At 42.5% G+C, this 21684-nt stretch overlaps 1 long non-coding RNA gene and 1 other non-coding gene across 2 annotated transcripts in view; one reads left to right on the forward strand and one right to left on the reverse strand.

The window, feature by feature from the left end:
• The window catches only part of LOC116780009, an 893112-nt gene that overhangs the window by 393701 nt on the left and 477727 nt on the right, over positions 1–21684 (forward strand). The gene's annotated exons all lie outside the window — the stretch shown is intronic.
• On the reverse strand, positions 3474–3545 carry TRNAE-UUC. The gene has a single exon. It is a non-coding gene; the product is annotated as a tRNA-Glu (tRNA).

The following is a 21684-nucleotide window of genomic DNA, read 5'->3' on the forward strand; positions in this document are numbered from 1 at the left end:
TTGAAATTGCCAGTCCTACTCCCAAAATTGAATATGGATCAAGATTCTTCCCAGAAAAAATGTGCCAGGACAGAAAACTCTTGCTTCTTATGGAGTGCCCAGGGTGACCGACCAACTGCACTTGACAGACTGAGCGTAAGGGTTTTCTTTAATGGGAGAAAGGGTTGTGGCTTGCTTACAGGAACCCTGTGCTGAAATTGCCAGTCCCACATCCATAATTGAATATGGACGATGATTTCTCCCAGACAAAAGGTGCTAGAACAAAAAGCTCTTCCTGTCCATGGAGTGTCAAGAGTGACCCACCAGCACCATATGAGAGAGCAATGAAAAGGACTTTCTTTCCTGGGGTAAAGGGTTCTCATTCGCTTATAGGAATCCTGCACTGAAATTGCCAGTCTGACTTCAAAAATTGAATACAAAGATTCCTCCCAGACATAAGGTGCCAGGACAGAAAGCTCTTGCTGCCCATGGGTGGCCCACCAGCAGCATATGAGAGACTGAGGGAAAGGGTTTTCTTTCCTGGGGAAAAGGTTTTCATTCAGTTGAAGGATCCTTGTGCTGAAATTGCCAGTCCGACTCCCAAAATTGAACACGGATGAAGACTCCTCCCAGACAAAAGGTGCCAGGACAGAAAGCTCTTTGAGTTCCTTGAGTGCCCAGGGTGGTCCACCACCTGCATCTTACACCCAAAGGCTACAAGCTTTCTTTACTGAGGGAAAGGACTGTCCTTTGCTTTCAGGAATCCTGTGCTGAGACAGCCAGTCTGTCTCAGTTTAATGAGACTGAAGTGTTTTGCTAAGGAGGATGAGTTATGAGGTAGACCAAACTCCTCTCTCTAAGCAATTGTAAATCCGAAATTAAGAGGTTCCAATTGAGGAAGTATGGAGAAAGAAAAAAATAACAGCCCTTTATTAAAGGATATATGTGTATAGGTAGAACAACAAAAGAACACAAAAAAAACCAAAAACAACCAAACAATAGTCCTGTACCCAGGATTATCTTGTCCTTTGGTGCAATTCTAATCACAGTCGGGGACCCCCTGGTGGTCTAGTGGTTAGGATGTGGCGCTCTCACCACCGCGACCCGGGTTCAATTCCCGGTCAGGGAAGTCCTCCGGGCAGATGGAGCTCGTCAGCCCTGTAAGGCCATCGATCTAAGAGAAGGTCACTCTAAACAAACCTACGTCCTGAGGACCTCACTACCACCGTCCAAGCTCGCTCGGCCCTGGCAGATGAACCTTAGGATTAAAGGGTGGGTTCAGCTCAGCGCACACTGTGTCTCACCTAAAAAATCCACTGCGCAGGCTCGAAGGGTAAAGACCTTTCCCAAATCTTCGTTCGTGAAGACTGGTCATACTACTTATACTTAATCACAATCGGCAGGGGGCACTGTTGGATCACTGGAGGAGCAGAGCCTGCAGTTGCTCTGCGTTAGTCGGCAGGGGGTGCTGTTGGCCTCTGGCAGTTGCCGTATGGGACCCCGGTTCACGGGAGAAGCTGAAAATGGAGGTCTTCCCTAAAACGAGAAGATGCAAAAAATGAGCTGGAGAGTCAAAGACACATCCTCATCCAGGTACAGTCAAATGGTCTAACTTAATTCCCAAAATACATACATTATCAAGGGTCCTACAGGGTTCACACACTCTATTCTAACTTTCTATTGGTTACATTTACTTTCACACACTATATCTATAACTTTATTGGTTCTACTAGCCAAGGCACATTTCCAGGCCCCCCATCTTCTGGTTTCTCACACTCTGGATAACAACCTCCTTCCTTGTTTTCCTCTATGCAGCTTTCTGATATTTGCTGTTCAAGGACACACATCTGCTGCTGGAGAACACAGGTCCCTGCCGTCCGGCACGCAGGCCGGATTGTGCAAGCAGGTCTGAAGCAGTATATGTCCTGCATCATCTAAGATTCTTTCAACAATTCCCCCTTTTTCTTTTGCACAATCCAGGCCTGACTGATGGTCTTTCGCTTGGTTCAACTCTTTGTTCCATGTGGTTCTTGAAAACTTTTATTTTGCAAATGAAACTTTATTTAACTCAGGGTTATGTGTCTCCTACTCTTTATCCAAAGGTGCTTATGCATATGTGAGGTAATATGGTTTACGCATTTGTGAGCAAAACCAGAATATATTAATAATCATATATTCATACATTCACATGCATACATTCACCCAACTTTCATGCGTGATGGCCATCACTTCATGCTCTCACACAATCATACTTTTGAGTTGTATTTTACTGTGTTTTCTGGTTGTGGACTGAGAAATTATCATTCTTGTGTTTTGCCCTCAGATGAGTAAGATCTAATTATGCATTTCTTGTTTTTATGAGAGTATAACTTGGAAAACAGGAAAACATAAACATATTTCTGCCTCACATTCAATTCAAAACCCAAATACATACAAACATTCTTATAATTTAAAGATAAATATATACTCCTATTTTTACAGCAAAACACACACTTCTCTATGCAAATGTGCTTTTGGACTTCAAAGAGAACTTGTCAGTAGTCACTACAAAAACTTCAAAAGCTCCACTTCACCACGTTTAAAACAATTCTGGCTATTTAGGCAAGCAACCTCAAGAAACAGTCAGCAAGACCACCACATGAACTTATCTTTCCTCACTCCGCCCCCCCTTTTTTTTTTTTTTGTACTGAAATTAAACTGTTAGGCTAGTTGTTGCATGAATAAAAAGCTTAACTTTGTTGACTTTGAGCTTAGTATCCCATGTAAGGATGGGTCTTTATATGATTTGCCTGTGGCGTGCTGTATCTCGGGGGTCTGTCTTAACATCATCTTTTTCACTGTTTCTGTCAAATGTTTTTGGAGAGTTGTCAACTAATAGCAAAATACCAATTAATCTCAAGTTATACAAGATGGTTGTTTCGGGGACAAAGTTCCCATCTATCAGCACTTGCATCATCCAATTAAGCACAAATACATTCCCACCGCATGGTCTGTGGTTGGACCCTGCCATTGTTGAACAAGTTAAGCAGCATATTGATGAAAAACAAGGAAAACAACATAGAATATCTACAACAAAGGACTAATACGAAAAGGGTAGACAATAATATCTTTGTAACCATATCCATCTTTAGTGAAGAGATCGGAATAGGCTCTAGTTGTTCCTGCTTCACTGGGTCAGCCAGGGTCACTTGCATGCTATGCCGTGGTTGCAGGTAATCATAATCTCTTTGTAGTCAGCATACAGGGGGTCAGCATCCTACTGTTGAATGTAGACGTAATCTCCAAGTTGGAATAGATGAGCAGGAGTGTTTCACCTCATGGGTTCGGATTACAGAATGAATCTGTGGAATTTCTGCAAAATAGAGCCTAGACTATTAAACAATTTTCACAAAAGAATTTCAAATTTCAGAATTTTTGTAACTTGACCATACGAGAGGAAAATAGGTTTTATAGTACGAAGTGGTTGACTGTCAGTTACTAATAAAAGGTTTTTTTTCTCCGACCGGGAATCGAACCCGGGCCGCGGCGGTGAAAGCGCCGCATCCTAACCACTAGACCACCAGAGATACGTCCTGAGGACCTCACTGCCACTGTCCAAGCTTGCTCGGCCCCGGCAGATGAACCTCAGGATTAAAGGGTGGGCTCAGCTCAGCGCACACTGTGTCTCACCTAAAAAATCCACTGCGCAGGCTCAAAGGGTAAAGACCCTTCCCAAATCTTCGTTCGCGAAGACTGGCCATACATACATACTAATAAAAGGTTGTAGAGAATCATGTAGGACAAAGCAGGTAGTGCAATACAATCAGGCAGAACCCAAGACAGAACCCAAGAGCATTAAGAGCATAAAGAAAAATATCCAGGACATGATCAAAATTCGCTAAACTAAGGCATGCAGTAAAGGAATGCACAAGTTAGATAAAGCATTCAAACAACAGAAACCATCATGCTATGAAGTTAACAGGCTATCGAAAGATTGCGGGCACGATGCGAGCTAGGGCCTATGGGGGGAGAAGGAGGGGGAGGTCCAAAAAACATCAGCCTTTCATTTACAACTTTGCTAACCAGTCACTGTCTTGCTTTCTAACACAGGGTTCTTTTTTTGTAAGACTCAGCACTTCATGCCTTGTTATTTATAATCTTGTGTGGAGTTGTAAATTAAAAGATTTCTTTTATATGTTGCAGCAGTCAGAGAGGAGAGAGAGAGATTTTAAACAATTCTTGCCACTTGCTATAAAACTCCTGGGATAAAGTATATGCAAACAATATCAACTTCCATGAGAGACAGTAAAAATATAATATCAATAACTATAGTATTGTCTGGTAATTTGACAGTATTATTCAAACTATACCAGTAATCCATTCTTTTAAAATTTTTCCAGTTTGGATATTGTGATAGCCAATAAAGACCAAAAAGGAGATAATTTGCTTATCAACTTATATTTGCAACACTGTAACTACAAACTGTGATATGCATATTGATTGTATCATATACATGTACATTCTGCAGGTTTTTGCTAAGTGTTTTATATATGGGTTTTCTTACAGCCAAAGCTAAAAGGGGTTATCTCTACAGCCAGTCCTAATTCATGTATTCTTGGACTAACAGGCACCTAAAGATTTAAAGTTCTACTATATTTACAGCCAAAGCTAAAAAGGTTATCTCTACAGCCAGTCCTAATTCATGTATTCTTGGACTAACAGGCACCTATAGATTTAAAGTTCTACTGTATTTCATTCTTAGGATAGTAAGGAAGTTTTAGACCTCTTGACCTTGTGAGGGTCTGTTTTATTTCTTTGTGGGGATGTAGTTTAGTTTTACAATCCATATTTTTATTTGTTTCACGAATCATGATTATTTATATATCACACAAACCATAGCGTTATGTTACAATAATTAGTGATATTTTGTTATGTTACCTGTAGATCTTAGAAATATATATATAAAAAATGATACTTAAAGCAATATGAGAGGGAACTAATTACGTCAAGAAAAGGACCCGAAAAGAGAACAGAACTATTTCCCAGCGGCAAGTAGGCACATGCGCAGAGGAAGCTGACCACATCAAAAGGATGAAGTGAAGTTAGCCGAGCTTGTCTCCTAGCAACAAGATAACGCATGCGTACAGCTTCTCGGCTACAGAACAGAGCCGACGCAGAGAGACCTGATGACGTACAACAGAGGAATCAGACAAAAGGAGGGGATTTTAAACAAAGACAAGCAACTACAAACCTATAAAAAGGCAGACTGAAAATTATTGAAGTGTGCCTTGATGAACAAGGAAGGTTCATCAAGTCACCCAGCGCTGTTTTGCTTATTTGATTTTATATAAATCTATAATAAATTTTTTTTCTACGATATTTAAATCTAGTGCGGATTTTACTTATAACAATTTTTGGTGCTGCGACTCGGATCAGGGTTCCTGGGCGGCGGAACTACTACCCGGGGCGGGTACCCCGTCCTTGTTTTTTGGATGGTCCTGGAGAGGGGTTCTGCAGCACAGACCCTGAAATTCCGACCAAGAAGATTTAGAAAAAGCAAATAAGCAAATAAAATGACTACAGTTCCCTGTAATTCTTATGCATAAGCCCGGGCGAAGACTAACTCCAGGAAAAGTGAGTAGTGAAACCTCTTCAGTCGGGAGGGACCGTTCGACAGGAGTTTGAACGGGGACTTACTCCAGAGGGAGTAAGTGCCTTACTCCAGGAGACAGTAAGAGTACCAGGTACCGCTCGCTTTGGGAAGGGACCGTCCAGTGAGGAGTTGGATGAAGACTTATCCAGGAGAGGTAAGTATTTGCGAACCCCTCTCGGTGGGGAGGGAACCCCAGAGTGCGAGAGATTGAGAAGTTCAGCAGGACAAGTGATTGAGACCTCCCGGTAGTGTGGTTCTGGTATCTCCAGAGGAGACAAGTCACGAAAGGAGGGAAGAGACTGAAGTGAATTTGTGTGTGAAAGCATTCTGGAAGATGGGACAGAGGAAAAGTAAATCCTCTACTCCCATGGGTGACTGTGAATTAGTGCAGGACAGCTCTGAGAGTGAGGAATTGAGACCCAAAGGGAAGGGTGAAATGGGGGATCATAAGGAGAAGCTGCAGGATACCCCACAGGAGAGGAAAAAACTCGGGAATGAGTTTGTGGTGGGGTTACCCACCATACCCCCAGACAGTCCTTTAGGAGTTATGATCAAATATTGGAATGATTATCCCTCTAGAGAAGGAAAATCGAGGGAGAAGATGGTGCATTATTGTATGGAAGTATGGGGAGGAAAGCAAATCAGACAGGACTATTTGTTTTGGCCTGTGTATGGCTCATTTGAGGATTGGATATGTCAGGCTTTGAATTTGTATGTGAATAGCAAAAGACCATTTTGTGCAGAGGAATGTGAGTACGCTAGTTTATGGATAGAAGCAGATACTAGAATATCTCTCTCCCCGTTAAGTGAAGAGAAAGGACAGAAGACGGTTTATGACTTAAAAGAGCTCCAAAAATTACCCCCCCCATATGTCCTGTCTTGGTCTATGCCCATGAGGTCACCTCTGTGTGGTGCTGTAATTCAGAATGACCACGGGAGTGTATTCGCTCCCACTGCTCCAGCGAAATTACCTCTCTCCCCTATTGAAATTCAAGAAGCCACCCTGTCAGTGGCTGCTGGAGTAAGAGACCAGCAAACATCCTGTCCACTCCCCCTTCAGGAAGTGCAGCAATCAGTAGCTCCTGACACACAGAGTCCTAACATAACATCTCCAATGGTTACACAGTCCATGCAAACAGAGCCTTGTTCTTCAGGAGTAGTCTCTTTATCTACGGACACATCACAGTTGTACCCCTTAAGAGAGACTACAATGGGGGGAGGAAGAAATCAAGGGGATAAGATAGGGTTTATATCAGTTCCCTTGAATTCAGGAGATGTTAGAGCATTTAAGAAAGAGATGGGAAATCTCTTAGAGGATCCTTTGGGAGTGGTTGAGAGGTTTGACCAGTTTTTAGGTCCTAATATATATACTTGGGAAGAAATACAGTCAATTTTAGGAATATTATTCACTGTGGAAGAACGGGGAATGATTAGAAAAGCAGGAATGAAAGGTTGGGACCAAAGGCACCGGCAGGGTCCAACTGCAGATGTTAAATGACCTTTAGAAAATCCTAATTGGAACCATAATGAGGCAAATCATAGAAGAAATATGAGTGACCTGAGAGAAATGATTGTCCAGGGGATAAAAGAATCCGTTCCTAGAGGGCAGAATGTTACAAGGGCTTTCAGTGAATATCAAAAGAAAGAAGAAAGTCCAACTGAATGGTTAGAGAGACTCAGAAGGACTTTCCAACTTTATTCTGGTATGGATCCAGGTGATGGAATGGGACAACAAGTGCTTAAGATGCAGTTTGTGAGTGGAGCATGGGCAGATATTAAAAAGAAGTTGGAAGACATAGATGATTGGCAGTGTAAAGAAATGGATGAGTTGTTGAGGACTGCGCAGAAAGTATATGTGCGAAGGGAGGAAGAGAGTCAAAAGGAACAAGAGGAGAGACAGGAGGAATTACAGAAAAGAGAAGAAGAAAGGCAGAAAAGGCAAGAAGAAATGCAGAGGAAGCAGACAAAAATTTTAGTGGCAGCTATAAAAGGAGGACAAAGAGGGGACAGAGAACGGAGACGAAGAATCCCTTGTGGACCTAATAAACGTGAACCCTTAAAAGGACGTGTGCGGTTAGATTTAAGTGAAATAGAGTGTTACTACTGTGGGCAGAAGGGACATATACAAAGAAATTGCAGGAAGAGATTGCAAGAGGAACAGATTTACCAAGAGGAATAGGGGAGTCAGGGGCTCTATTTGCTGGGGACCCAGAAGAATACAGAGCCTTGATAAAACTTAAAATAGGTCCCCAGCAACAAGAACTTGAGTTCCTAGTGGATTCTGGGGCAGAAAGATCGACAGTTCAAACGTTACCTTGGGGTTGCATGACTTCCTCAGACACAGTCCAAGTTATAGGGGCCAAGGGAGAACCATTTAAGGTGCCCCTCATAAAAGATGTGGAAATAGAAACCCAGAATAAATATGCATTAAGAACATTTCTATTGGTCCCTGAGGCTGAGTATAATCTATTAAGGAGAGATTTGATAATAGAATTGGGAATAAATTTAGAAGTGAAAGATCAAAAATTACAAGTCCAAATATATGCCCTTACGGCAGAGGATGAAAAAAGAATAAATCCTGAGGTGTGGTTTACTCCTGACTCTGTGGGAAAGCTAGATATAAAGTCATTTGAAGTCACTATTCGAAATCCAGAAGAACCAATAAGAGTGAAACAATATCCCATCCCACATAAAGGAATAGTTGGACTTAAACCGACCATAGAAAGACTTTTAACACAAGGATTATTAGAACCATGTAAGTCACCCCATAACACTCCCATCTTGCCAATAAAGAAACCTGACAGATCATATCGTCTGGTGCAGGATTTAAGGGAAGTGAACAAACGGACAGTTACCCGGTACCCTGTAGTTGCTAATCCTTATACTTTACTAAACCAACTTTCACCTGACCATAAGTGGTATAGCATGATTGACCTGAAGGATGCATTTTGGAGTTGTCCTCTGAAAGAAGAAAGTAGAGACTACTTTACTTTTGAATGGGAAGACCCTGATTCACATAGGAAACAACAACTTAGATGGACTGTTTTACCTCAGGGATTTACAGAATCCCCTAATTTGTTTGGGCAAGCCTTAGGACAATTATTAGAGTCTTTTGAACCTCGCCAGGGTACAGTTTTGATTCAATATGTTGATGACTTGTTAGTTGCTGGAGAAAAGTTAGAAGATGTCAGAGATGAAAGCATTAGACTTCTGAATTTCTTAAGTTTAAAAGGTTTGAAAGTGTCAAAGTCCAAATTGCAATTTACAGAGGAAGAAGTTAAGTATTTAGGGCATTGGTTGAGCAAGGGACATAAAAGATTAGATCCTGACCGAGTAAATGGAATTCTGTCACTACCTGTACCCAGGAACAAAAGACAGATTAGACAACTTCTGGGCCTATTTGGGTATTGTAGGCAGTGGATTGAAAATTACAGTAGTAAAGTAAAATTTTTGTATGAAAAATTAACCAAGGAGGGGTTGGTAAAGTGGAGTGATGAAGATGAACAGCAATTAGGAAAATTGAAGGAGGATTTAGTAAATGCACCTGTGTTAAGTCTACCAGACAATCAAAAACCTTTTTATCTGTTTGTAAATACAGAGAATGGTACAGCATATGGAGTCCTAACCCAGACCTGGGCCGGACAGAGGAAACCGGTAGGGTACTATTCAAAATTGCTAGATCCAGTAAGTAGAGGTTGGCCAAGCTGTTTGCAATGTATAGTTGCTACAGCTCTGTTAGTGGAAGAAGCTATAAAGGTGACTTTTGGAGGAGAATTAAAAGTATTTACTCCCCATAATATAAGAGGAGTATTACAACAGAGAGCTGAGAAATGGTTGACTGATAGTCGACTATTAAAATATGAAAGTATCCTATTGCATTCACCTGATCTGGAGTTAGAGATGACACATGTGCAAAATCCAGCTCAATTTTTATATGGAGAACCTAAAGAAGATCTAGGACATGACTGTTTACAAGTAATAAACCTTCAAACAAAAATTAGGGAGGACTTAGAAGAAGAAGAACTGAGCTCGGGAGAGAAAATATACATCGATGGTTCTTCTAGAGTGGTTAATGGGAATCGAAAGTCAGGATATGCAGTAATAGATGGAGAAAATTTTCAGGTCCGAGAATCTGGACCCTTAGATAAGACATGGTCAGCCCAAGCTTGTGAGTTATATGCACTGTTGAGAGCGTTACAATTATTAGATGGAAAGACAGGCACTATCTTCACAGACTCTAAATACGCATTTGGAGTTGTTCATACCTTTGGCAAGATATGGGAAGAAGAGGATTGATTAATACCCAGGGTAAAGGACTTATTCATGAAACTCTAATACGAGAAGTCTTAAAAGCTTTGAGAAAGCCAAAGCAGATTGCAATAGTACATATTAAAGGGCATCAAAAAGGGTTAAAGGCTACTGTTAGGGGCAATAATTTAGTAGATGAAGAAGTAAAGAAAGCAGCTTTATTAGTAATGGCAAGTTCAGAGCCAGAAGACAGAAATGTCCTGAAAAGTTTTAGTGATCAAGAGAAAAAGAAACTGCGGCAATCTGGAGCAAAGGAAGAAAATAATAAATGGTTATTAGCAGATGGTTGGGAAGTACTTCCAAAAGGGCTTGCTCAGAGAATAATGAAGAAATTGCATGAGCAAACCCATTGGGGTATACAGGCGTTAGTGGATCAGTTTGAAAACAAGTTTGCCTGTGTGGGAGTTTATGGAATAGCAAAAAAAGTTTTGGAAGGGTGTTTAACCTGTCAGAGGGTAAACAAAAGGCAATTGAGAGAGCGGGTACAAGGGGGACGAGAAATAGTTAAGAGACCTTTTGAGAAAGTGCAGACAGATTTTACTGAGTTACATAAAGTAGACAGGTATCGCCATCTACTGGTGTTGGTGGACCATCTCACCCACTTTGTAGAAGCTTTTCCAGTAGCCCGATGTACAGCCAAAACTGTAATTAAGATTTTATTAGAAGAAATTATTCCAAGGTACCGGGTTGTGGCAGTAGTGGATTCGGATAGGGGACCACACTTTACCTCTAAAATAATCAAAGAGACAACAGAACTTTTTGGAACCAAATGGGAGTACCATACTCCTTGGCATCCACAAAGCTCTGGTAAAGTGGAAAGAATGAATGGAGAAATAAAGAAACAATTAACTAAATTAATGATAGAAACTAAAATGAATTGGGTAAAGTGTTTGCCATTGACCTTATTATATATACGGACCCTACCACGTACTGACACAGGAATTTCACCATTTGAAATGCTGTATGGGATGCCATATGATTTTGGAATCCCGATTGAAAATCCCAAGGTAGAAGATACCCTCTTAAGGGAATATATAATTGAGTTAATGAAAAGAAGACAGGAATTGAGGAAGAAAGGATTAGTAACTCAGAGACCTCCGTTGGATATGGCAATACATAAAATTCAACCTGGAGACAGGGTGTTAATTAAAACCTGGAAAGAGTCTTCATTAACCCCTCGTTGGGAAGGACCTTTTGTTGTTCTTCTCACTACAGATACAGCCATTCGTACCGCTGAAAGAGGATGGACTCACGCATCTCGGGTTAAGGGACCAGTCAACATTCCTGAATGGACTGTAACCTCTCAACCTGGGAATCTCCGAATGACGTTCAGAAAAACAGGACTGGTAAAGGAATCACTCTGAACGAGACTAAGACCCAGCCTAGCCTATACTCCTAGTTTGAAGTATCTCGAGACCTAACCTTAATAAGAGTCCGGTATAGCCATCGGTGAGTGGACTAATCCTCTACCAGACTGGGGAAGTGGATTATACCAAATTGCTGAAAAAGGTGAAACTTTTCCTTATTGTTGTGATCTTGAGACTGAAATTACTTTGCCAGAAAGACCTGTACAGAAGATACCCTGTATAAAACACTCGGTTTCAGGCCCCCAGAGTTGGGTCAGTTGTAGATGTACATTATGTGGTATAGAGTGGTATTGTGCAGCGAGTAGGCGGGACACCCATTGTATGAATTGTTGAGAGTTCTTTATTGCTTCTGATGAGAAACTGAATGTTTTAGAAGTTGATAAATTATTCTGTGGATAGGAGTAGTTAGTACCAGAGAACTGGGAAGTCTATTAAAAAAATTTTTTTTGTACAAAACTCTAGAACAGTGTGCCATTAAAATTGCCTGAAAAACAGAGTTCACAAGCAATCAACTTTTAGAAATATTAGAAAAGCATATGAAATACATAGGTCTAGAGAAATAAAGGAAAACCTATCAAAACCCATACTCTCCTGAAGAATATTGACTGCTGCCGAGAAGATGTAAAGCCCCGATGCTCCCGGCAAAGGAGTAGACAGAGGAGGCAGAACAATAATACAGTGGAGAACAAATATGGGAAATTATATATGGATTGTGGTACTTTTGTGGCAGCTTTCCCCAAGCAGGGAAAACCCACATCAGCCTTACAAGTGGACTCTGACCAGATGGAGCGATCTAAAAGCAATTAGGACTAATCTTACAGTGGGATCTCCCAGTTTCTCTGCTACACTGTGTCAAATAGCTCCTTTACCACATTGTTCAAATTTGAGACCTTATTATCTTTGTCCTGCATCTAATCCAGGAAAGGGATATTGTAACTACCCTGATCAATATTATTGTGCACACTGGGATTGTGCCACTATTGCCTCTGCCTGGACCCCTACTTCTCGAGATAAGTACCTAACGACGACATGGGGACCACCTGGCTGCAAACCTTCACAAGTTATTTTGTCTAGAGGATCAAAGAGGTATAGCAATTGTGAGTATATAACCCTCCAGGTAATGCAACCAGAAGACCCAGGATGGTTAATAGGAAGAACTTGGGGAATCAGATACTGGGAACAGGGTAGAGACAGGGGAGGGTTGATATTCATAAAAAAACAAGAAGTCACGCACCACCCTCTGGCAGTAGGACCCAATAAAGTCATAAAGAAAAAAGAGGATAATTTAAATCAGAAAGAGAGTAGAAACGGAAAAACCTCCACAGCTTCAACTGCCCCGACTGTAAGTTTTAACGACTCTAGTAGAACCTCAACCGACACTAAGGTACATGAGAAAGCAGAACCATTGTTAAAATTGATGCAAGCGGCCTATTACACACTTAACCACACTGACTCTAACTTGACTAATTCCTGTTGGTTGTGTTATGACATCAAACCTCCATTCTATGAAGGGATAACTCTGAACACCTCATTTAAAATATCCAATCAAGGCAACCCTAGGCAATGTAATTGGGGAGAAAAACAGATAGGAATCACTCTCCAACAGGTGAGAGGACAGGGAGTGTGCATAGGAAATGTACCTCCAACGAAAAGAGACTTATGTAGTTATACCATCAAGGAACTTGATAAAACCAAGAAATGGGTTATACCTGGCAGAGAAGGATGGTGGATATGCTCCAGGACGGATGTCACTCCCTGCTTGTCTTTACGAATATTTAACGAAAGTAAAGACTTTTGTGTTCAAATAACAATAATACCCTGAATTCTTTACCATTCGAAGGAATCGATTCTTGACCAATGGGATGATAATAAACACAGGATACAAAAAAGGGAACCATTTACTGCCATAACTATTGCCATGTTCCTTGGACTGGGAACAGCGGGGGCGGTGACAGGAATTGCATCCCTTGTTGAACAAAATAAAGGAATAACATCTCTAAGAGCAGCAGTCGATGACTTAGTGAGAATCGAAAAATCCATATCATACTTAGAGAAGTCTCTTACGTCACTTTCTGAAGTAGTTCTACAAAATAGGAGAGGATTAGATTTATTATTCTTACAACAAGAGGGGCTATGTGTTGCATTAGGAGAAGAATGTTGTTTTTATGCAGATCATTCAGGGGTAGTTCGTGAATCTATGACTAAATTACGTGAAGGAATTCTTCAAAGGAAAAGGGAAAGAGAAACTCAACAAAACTGGTTTGAATCATGGTTTAACAAATCACCCTGGTTAACTACTTTAATTTCTACCCAAATAGGTCCTCTAATAATGTTGTTAATTACTTTGACATTTGGTCCTTGTATTTTGAATAAATTTGTAACTTTTGTTAAAAGTAGGATTGAAACGGCATAACTTATGGTAATGAGAAAACCATATTCCGAATCGAGCGAAGAAACATCTAAAGCTGAACCAATTCTTACCTTGAGTGCAACCCGAGAAGTTGTAATAAGGTTTGATAAGCAAATTAATGATAAATAGAAAAGGGGGAAATTGTGATAACCAATAAAGACCAAAAAGGAGATAATTTGCTTATCAACTTATATTTGCAACACTGTAACTACAAACTGTGATATGCATATTGATTGTATCATATACATGTACATTCTGCAGGTTTTTGCTAAGTGTTTTATATATGGGTTTTCTTACAGCCAAAGCTAAAAGGGGTTATCTCTACAGCCAGTCCTAATTCATGTATTCTTGGACTAACAGACACCTAAAGATTTAAAGTTCTACTATATTTACAGCCAAAACTAAAAAGGTTATCTCTACAACCAGTCCTAATTCATGTATTCTTGGACTAACAGGCGCCTATAGATTTAAAGTTCTACTGTATTTCATTCTTAGGACAGTAAGGAAGTTTTAGACCTCTTGACCTTGTGAGGGTCTGTTTTATTTCTTTGTGGGGATGTAGTTTAGTTTTACAATCCATATTTTTATTTGTTTCACGAATCATGATTATTTATATATCACATAAACCATAGCGTTATGTTACAATAATTAGTGATATTTTGTTATGTTACCTGTAGATCTTAGAAATATATATATATCTCATGGCTAGGCTTCGCGAACGAAGATTTGGGAAGGCACTATCCACATTTGCTGCAGGCACGCTGGTGGCTTATGAGGCCAATACGTGACAGACATATCCGATTGCAAAAGGCGCAGCAGAAAGACTCCTTAGATGGTGTATTTTGCAAGAAACGGTTCTTTCTGCGTTGCCTTTTTTCCTCGAGAGTGATCCTGCGTGAGTTCTCAAAGGAGACAGCTGCGTTATAGATGGTGTGTCTCCAGGCCTCCCGATTTGAGGCCAGAGTAGACCAGTTATGGTGATCAATATGGCCAAGGCTGAGGTGTTGTTTCAGGGAGTCCTTGTATCTTTTCTTCGGGGCTCCTCTCATGCGGTAGCCAGTGGCAAGTTCACCATAGAGCAGGATCTTAGGGAGGCGGTGGTCCTTCATCCTTGAGACGTACCCTGCCCATCGCAGCTGCGTTCTCAGTAACATGGCCTCAATACTAGTGACAGCTGCTTGCTCTAGTACAGATGTATTGGTCGCATAATCTGACCAGCGGATGTTAAGGATTGTACGGAGGCAGCGCTGATGGAAGTGTTCTAGGAGACGCAGGTGGTGGCGGTAGATGACCCATGATTCGGAACCATATAGGAGAGTAGGTAACACTATGGCTTTGTAAACACTGATCTCCGTGCTTTTCTTTAAGTGTTTATTACGCCATACTCTCTTGTGGAGTTTTCCAAAAGCATTATATGCCTTAGCTAACCTGTTGTCTATCTCTCCGTCGATCTTACCATCTGAGGAGATGAGGTTACCAAGGTAATTAAACTGTTGGACTGATTTGAGCTCTGATTGACCAATGGTGATGTGGGGATGATGGGGGACTTCCTGAGGTGCAGGTTGATGGAGGACCTCTGTCTTCTTTAAGCTGACTTCCAGCCCAAAGAGCTCAGCAGCATCTGCAAAGCAGGATGTTAAACGCTGCAGGGCTGCTTCTGTGTGGGCAACAAGGGCAGCGTCATCAGCATAAAGCAGCTCCCGGACAAGATGGTTTAAGGTCTTGGTGTGGGCCTTCAGTCGCCTTAGATTGAATAGACTTCCCCAGTGTTAATGTAATGTAAATAGTACACTGATCTCCATCATTGGGGTCTGCCTCTATTCATTCCTCTCTGGTGCCTAATATGAAAGTTTATAGGAAACCACACAGAGGAACAGGAGGTTTCTTTTTTCCTTCCTACACAGAACAGAAGTGGGTGTTGCAGAGCAAACCAAGCTATATCAGTCCTGGAACTCAAATTCAATTCCCCTAGAAGTGTTCTTAACTCATCTTTTTGCAAATGCAGTGTTATTTACTGATCACAACAGCAGCACACAGACTGAAGCATGCTTCTCAAATTCCTTCAGGACTGCACTACATGAGAACACAGTCTATCCAGTAAAAAGCAAGATTTTTTCAGTAACACAAAGTTGTTCTTGAACTAAACATTCTCCCCACTAAAAAGTTATCTCCTTAAAATCCTAGTAAAATACACAAAATACAAATGAAACGCACCATACCCACAAACAAAGTAAACCTATGACACAGTCCAAAACCCAAAATTAAAAATGGACATTGATTACTCCCAGACAAAATATGCCAGGACAGAAAGGTCTTGCTGATGTGGAGTCCTGTGGGTGGTCCAAAACCCACAGTTGAGACCTCCAAGGCTAAGGACATTTTGTCCTGTGGAAAAGGGTTGTCGTTTGCTTGGAGGAGCCCAGTTCCAAAATTGCCGCTCCAACTCCCCAAATTGAACTTGGTCAAAGGTTCCTCCCAGAGAAATGGTGCCAGGATAGAAAGTTCTTCCTGCCCATGGAGTTCCCGTGGGTGTCCACTGTGGTGGGTTTATGTTGGATGAATGCCAAGTGCCGACTCTATCACTCCTCTTTCCATCTGGACAGGGGAGAGAGTAAGGTGGAAAAAACATCTCGTGGGTTGGGATAAGGCAGTTTATTTAAAGCAAAGGCAAAGCAGAAGCTTGCAGGCAGAAAAGCAAAGCAAAAGGTAGCACAGTTTATTCTCTACTTCCCTTGAGCAGCCATGGTCAGACACTTCCAAGAAGCAGGGCTTCAGTACGCATGATGGTTTCTCAGCAGGCAGTCATTGGAGACAATGAATACCTGCCTTCCTGCTCCTTGCCTTAGCTTTTATATCTGAGCTGACATCATATGGTATGGAATATCCCTTTGGTCAGTTTGGATCAGCTGACCTGGCTGTGTCCCCTCCCAGGATCTTGCTCTCAACTGAGGAAGGAATGTTACAGTGCTGATGCTGTGCTCAGCAGTAGTCAAAACACTGGTATGTTATCAACACCCTTCTAGCTACCAATGCAAAGCACAGCACTGTGAGGGCTACTATGGGGAAATGAACTCCAGCTCAGCCAGACCCAATACACCCACCAGCTGCACCTGAGACCCAAAGGCTACAGGATTTCTTTCCTGGGGGAAAAGGGTTGTCATTTGCTTGTAGGAGTCCTGTACCAAAATTGCCATATCAACTCCCAAAATTGAACATGGACAAAGATTCCTCCCACACAAAAAGTGCCAGGACAAAAAGCTCATGGAGTGCTGTTTGTGGTCCACTTCCTGCACATGAGACCCTGAGGGTAAGGGCTTTCTTACCTGGGAGAAAGGGTTGTCATCCTCTTGCAGGAGCCCTGCACTGAAATTGACAGTCTGACTCCCAAAAATGAATACTGACGAAGATTCTTCCCAGACAAAAAATGCCAGGACAGAATGATCTTGCTGTACATTGAGTGCCCTGGACGTCCCGCCCCCTAAACCTGAGACCCTGAGGCTAAGGACTTCCTTTCCTGGGGGAAAGGACTGTCATTCTGTTGCAGGAACCTTGCACCGAGATAGCTGGTATGACTCCCCAAATTTAACACTGATGCCTTAAGGTCCTTTTAGTTTTTTGATTTTTCTAATTTTTCTAATCTTTATAAGTAGATTTTAGAAACAGCAGCATGTATTCCTTTACCCTTTCCCTTACCCTTGGCACAGCAACTACACACATTCTCCAACCCTTTTACCCCAATTCCCCATGTCAAATATCCCCTGAATTCCATTAGAAATGTTTAGTCTCTCTTTAAAATAGGCCTCTTCTGTTTGAGGACATCTAATCCTGACCTGAACCGCAAGAGTACAGTCAAGAACTGGGTAACCATGTGCCCTTTGTGCGCTGAGGAAGACGAGAATGATGGAGAAAAGGGTCTCAAAGACCCCAGCCCTAATTCCCAAGAGGCAGGACCGGGGGTGGACGAGGGCAAAAGCTTCCTGTGCAGTCTTCTGAGTGGCCCACCACCTGCAACTGAGACCTAAAAGCTACAGGGTTTCTTTCCTGAGGGAAAGGGCTGTTGTTTGCTTCCTGGAACCCTGAACCAAAATAGCTGGTCCGACACCCAAAATATGCCATAACAGAAAGGTCTTGCTGCCCGTGGAGTGCTGTGGGTAGTCCACCACCTGCACCTGAGACCCTGAGGGTAAGGACATTCTTTCCTGGGGGAAAAGGTTGCCATTTCCTTGCAGGAACCTTATGCCAAAACTGACTCCCAAAATTGAATACGGACGAAGATTCCTCCCAGACAAAATGTGCCAAGACAGAAAACTCTTGCTACCCATGGAGTGCCCAGAGTGGCCCAGCACCTCCACCTTAAAACCAAAGGTTACACACTTTTTTTCCTGGAGGAACGGGCTGTCGTCCGCTTGCAGGAACCCTGTGCCAAATTGCCAGTACAACTCCCAAAACTGAACACAGATGAAGATTTCTCCCAGAAAATAGGTGCCAGGACAGAAAGTTCTTGCTGCACATTTAGTGCCCTGGGTGTCCTACCCCTGCACCTGAGACCCTGAGGGTAATGAAGGTCTTCATTAAAGGACTGGTCCTTATCTCTATACTAAATTTGCCTGGAGTCTTTTTTGGCTCTTCATCTTTAAGGCAACAGCTGAAGCCCAAAAGGTGGGAATCTTGGGACCTGTGACTTCTTCAGATCGGGAGATTTCATCCTGCAAGAAATTCTTCTTCTACTGGCATATTTTAGAGAATTCCCTGCACACCAATCCTGAGAAGCCCAGCTCCTGGGAACCACACAGAGTTAAGATAAAGAACAGCTCTTTTTGGTTAATTTTACTAGCAACTGTAAAATCATTTTTTCCAGAAATTGGAAGTACTTGGTTAGGACTGGGGTGTGTCTTTCTTGTGCAGGTCCCTTAGTGTTGTGAAAGTTATTTTCCCTAACCTGTGGGCAAAAGTTTGACCCAGCTAGAGAGGCTAGCGTAGGTCTGTCCCGTGGAGAAAGCAGGAAGCGAAGCTACCTGCTGTTCCACCGTTGTGGAGTGGTTCATCATAGAGGGTTTTCTCCACTTGGCGTTTCGCCCAGGTGGGTGCAGTTTGACTGGTCCATCCTCAGTTAAAGGGGAGTTGGTGGAAGCCCCCCCCCACGACTTCTCTAAGGTAAGGGAGGGTGCAGTGGCCGCAGGTTGCACCACTGCCTGGATTCGCTAGGGATTTTTTGGATTGACTTTGTATGGTCAAAAGAAAAAGGGAACACCTTCTCTCTAAGACCTCTCCCATATAGCCTGCCCTTGTTTGAAGTTGCTGGTGGCAAGGTATTGCAGACCTTGCCTCATAATCAAAAGGACCTGAGTTTGAACCTGGTCCCATAAACTTTTTCACTGCCTTTTTTTCCTGCCTAGTAGTTCTTATTATGGGCTGTGTTGAGTCCACAATGCAAGGGATCCCAATGGGACCTCTGGGCTTTTTATTACAGCATTGGTATTACCATCAAGAAGGGAAAAAGGAGTATAGGTCATCGGAAAAAGCTCCGATAGAAATAGAGTGTTTGATCATACAGGGAGATAAAAGGAAACATCATGAAAACTATTCCCCCATCAGTCAAATCTATGCTGGTAGCCCAAGCGACAAGGATAGAGATTTGTTAGTCACTCTGAATATGCGAGGAGGGAGGCCCCCAGGTGCTGCCACGTCTGCAGGACCGGTGGGCCCAGGACTCACCCCAAAGACACTGGGACTGGAGCCTAGAACGTGGGACCTGGGAGGGGTACAAGTGCAGGCGGGGCTGCAGGTCTCGTGGAGAGAACAACGACCGCCGCTGTGGGTCCAGCAACTGCTACCATGGCGGTTGTGAGCGGAGCAGCAGCTGGCCACCCCGCACCTGATCTCTCCGCTGCTACAAACAGCGTTGTCACAAGCAGCACAGTCACCACTGCAAGTGGAGAGGCAGGAACCGCCCCTACCTGCACTGCCGCTATGGGCACTTTGGTCGCTGGAAATGGAACTGCCACCACTTGGAGCAGGGGAACTGCCGCCACCCCTGACCACTCGACAGAGGCTCCCGCTGCTTCTACTGTGAAAGGGGGGACGGGGTGGGGTTCAGAGAAATCAATTTGCCAAATTTCACCTAGGAAATACCCTTTGCTTATTGCCCCTTGATGTATTTTTATTCCAGTATTTGGGTTATTTTTCAAACAAAGTTCACATTGGGATGTGACTTACCTTATGGTGGTAAATAATTTTGGTCCTACCACTCTGGTCCTTAAATGCTGATAGAGTGGATCCAAGCCCCAATGAGTTTTATCATGTTCTGTTTTTACAAATTACCACACTAATTTTTCTGGTAATACTAACTGACCTGGTTTTAGTTGACCCCACCCACTGTCTAACAGCTTACCTCCATTTTCATGTATCCATTTATAATCTGTCTCCTGATATTCTACCTGTTGATCTGTGTCTAGTTTTTCTGGCACTCGGACTGCTACTGGTAGTTCTTTACCCCTTGCAGCAGCTAACTTAGCTTCTGCATCAACTTTCCTGTTTCCTATTTCTGGGACAGTGTTGCCTTTCAGGTGTCCCCTGCAATGCACTATAGCCACTTATGATGGGAGTTGGACGGCTTCTAGCAATCATAGAATCTCTTCTGCATGTTTCACAGCTTTTCCTTGGGCAGTCAATAGCCCTCGCTCTTTCCAAATTGCTCCGTGAGTGTGTATAATGGCAAAGGCATATTTAGAATCAGTCCAAATGTTAATTCACTTTCCTTTTGCCAGTTCAAGAGTTCGAATGAGAGCTATTAGTTCTGCTTTCTGGGTTGAAGTCCCTGTAGGTAAAGGATTTGATTCAATTACCAGTTCTGTTGAGGTTACTGCATAGCCAGCCATTCTTACACCTTGTTTTACAAAACTGCTACCATCTGAAAACCAATTGTCTGAGTCTTGGAGTGGTTCTTCTTTGAGATCTGGGTGGCTGGAGTACACTGCTTCAATGGTCTCCAGGCAGTCATGCACAACAGGTTCAGTTGAGATTCTTCCTTCTAGGAATGAAACTGGGTTGACAATATTAGTCACCTGAATGGTTATGTTGTCTGATGCAACCAGGATTGCTTGATATTTCAGGAATCGAGAGGGTGACAACCAATGATTTCCTTTCTGTTCCAGTACTGCTGATACTGTATGGGACACCAATACAGTCATTTTCTGTCCCATTGTAAGTTTCCTGGCTTCTTCTATATTAATGATTACTGCTGCTACTGCCCTCAGGCAGGTGGGCCATCCTTTGCTTACCTCATCCAATTATTTGGAGAAGTAGGTTACTGTTCTTTTATATGGCCCTAGTTGTTGAGCCAGGACACCTAGAGCCATTCCTTGTCACTCATGTGAGAACAACCAAAAGGGTTTCATTATGTCAGGCAATCCCAACGCCGGAGCCCTCATGAGCTCTTGCTTCAACCGTTTGAAGGTTTCGCTTGCTTCGGGGGTCAAGTCTAGGTTACCCTTAGTTATTTTCAGCAGGTCATATGAGGGCTTTGCAATTAGTCCATACTGATATATCCATAAACGACACCAACCTGTCATTCCTAGAAAGGTTCGTAGGTCGCTCACCATTTGTGATTTGGGTGTCTGGCAGATGGCTTCCTTTCTTGCTGTTCCCAGAGAGTGTTGTCCTCCCGAAACTTCGCATCCCATATATATTACTTTCTCCTGGACCAGTTGAGCTTTCTGTTGAGAAACTCGATAACCACTTAAACCTAAAAAATTTAAGAGAGTGTATTAGGGAAGGGTTCGAGACATACTGAAGCTTGAAAACCATGACACCATTAAAAGCTTAACAAAAACCAATATTTATTACCAAGAGGTGGGCAACAAAACCAACAAACCCAAAAGGGAGGAAGAAGGAGAGAAATAAGCCCCCAGCATGACCTCCCCAGTTACCCAGCTATTGCCCATAGAGTTATCTTACCGACCTAGCATGTCTATAATTACCCATAGCAG

Source organism: Chiroxiphia lanceolata, chromosome W (assembly GCF_009829145.1).
Source record: "Chiroxiphia lanceolata isolate bChiLan1 chromosome W, bChiLan1.pri, whole genome shotgun sequence".
NCBI classification, from domain to species: Eukaryota; Metazoa; Chordata; class Aves; order Passeriformes; family Pipridae; genus Chiroxiphia; species Chiroxiphia lanceolata.